We start from the raw sequence: 2,312 nt of genomic DNA on the forward strand, positions 1-2,312 counted from the left end.
TGCTGGGACTTCCCTTTTGTGTGTTGCCACACATCATGACCTTTCCTCCAAGGTTATCAGTGGCTGTCCTGCTTATCCCAACATATCTCTAATGTAGGTTAGGTAGACACTAGGTCAGTCACTTATAAGGTGACTTGCCCAGGATTGTCCAATTATCTTCATGGCTCAACAGAAATTTCAACCCACACCTCCCTGGTCCACATCCTATATTCTTTCCACACCAGCTCTCACCAGTGAGAAAAGAATGGAAGTATTCACACCTCTCTAAAATGCATTAACCATTAATTCACTGGTCTTTGGTCAATGTTGCTTAGACAAACCAGAGTGATATGCAACTAAGCGAGACTCAGAGCAGAGTCACTGAAAGGGGTGAACATGACAGTTAGGTCCATTAATTTCAGCTGATCTACTCCAAGTAAAGTTTAACAGAATGCCACCCATAGTGATTGTCCTCAAATCTCTATCTCCACTTCTGGCTCCCAAAACTTGCTTGCTCTACCAAGCCACACTCCGGTCCTGCTGGTGACTTGGGTTTTGTAACCACAGTAAAACTTGCTGTGTAGGCAGGAGATGTATGTGTCATGCTGAGCAACAAACCAACTAACAAGGTAGACCTACAAAGAGGACTCAGAAAATACTGCTCCTTTTAGATAAATCAAACAAGTACTCTTTCATGAATTCCTGAGCTACCAAATGACTCAGCTTCACAAGGGGAGCTTGCAATTATCCTTGTTCACTAGACTATCCCAAGATCCAGCAACCAAAGACTCCTCTTTTCATCCCCTGCAGTTAAGCCCTCCATGTGAAACCCAGAGTCCCTTGTAAACCCAGAACAGAGCAAATACTACACACTCCCAATTAGACAACAACTTTGGCACAGAGAAAACAATAAAGCAAGATGCTAAGAACACCGTCTGTGAGTGCATGTGCATGTTTTTTGGCTATGCAGTGCAGTGTCAATGGAGGAGGAGGGAGACAATGTCACTCTATGGAAGTGACATCTTTGGAGCCAAGACAATAAGTCTTATATAGAAAAGGTCTGGGGGACAACATAAAATGGAACATGATGCAGTGGAGTCTGCAGAATAGTCATAAAGGAGTGTAGTAACATGGTGCTGACAGCAAAGGAGAAAGCACAGGGTCACTTCAGTAATGTACATTTCTGTTTCTAAGGATGCAGCCTAAACTCATTTTGAGCATCCTTTGGGATCTGCTGTCTGAGATGACCAGTAGCTGCTGGGGCCTGTGTGGTGACTCTAAAGCAGCGAAGAACTAGGATACCCTGTCTGGAGTAATAGTGATTTGGATGGTACAGTAGTGCTTACCAGAGGTGACGTGGTTGTGGGAGGGAGGCAGGTTCAAGACCTGTTACAATTTCTGCAACAGGGACCCTGTTTCCAGCATCCTAGAGTTCAGCAAGAAAGGGGAGCTTTTAAGGAACTTAGAAATCCTCACACCCTTTGTATAGAAGGGAGTCAATTGGCCCAAGAGGATGTGAGTCAGTCACTGGGGACTGGCTCCTAGGGTCACCCTAGGCCAGGGGTCAGCAACATTTTTCAACCGTGGGCAGGTCCACCGTCCCACAGACCATGTGGTGGGCCGGACTATATTTTGAAAAAAATATATGAACGAATTCCTATGCCCCACAAATAACCCAGAGATGCATTTTAAATAAAAGCACACATTCTACTCATGTAAAAACGCACTGGTTCCTGTACTGTCCATGGACCAGATTGAGAAGGTGATTGGGCCACATCCAGCCCCTGGGCCCTAGGTTGCAGACCCCTGCCCTAGAGAGATAGCGTGTGGGGAAAATATTTGAGTCATTTTGTTTGGTCCAAAGCTAAACATTTAGGAATAGTGAAAACCCAAGGTACTTCAGTGTCAGAATTGAGCTCAGGCCCTTACACTACAAAAACCTAAAGCAGTATAAAAGGTAAAGGTAAAGGGACCCTTAACCATTAGGTCCAGTCACGGACGACTCTGGGGTTGCAGTATACATATGATCATATAGACATCACTTTCCCCTTAAAATAACTGTGGATTGCCTGAAGATCATCGATGCTGTGCGTAGGAATGTAGTAGCATCGAGAGCCCACAAACATTTGGTCCACTATCTCAGTCCACACAATAAGAAGCCAACGAGGTGCAGCCCCTCTGCGGCGGGCGAGGCTCTCCAAAGCAGCCGGGGGGGGGGAGGGCGCGCGCAAGAGGGACTCCTCCGAGGTGAGGTGCTAAGGGGTCGCTTTCGCCCCAGAGGCCACTGGGGTGGGGAGGACACCGAAGGACGGGGCTCTGAAGACGCCCGCGAA

Source organism: Podarcis cretensis (assembly GCF_951804945.1).
Source record: "Podarcis cretensis genome assembly, chromosome: 6".
NCBI lineage: Eukaryota > Metazoa > Chordata > Lepidosauria > Squamata > Lacertidae > Podarcis > Podarcis cretensis.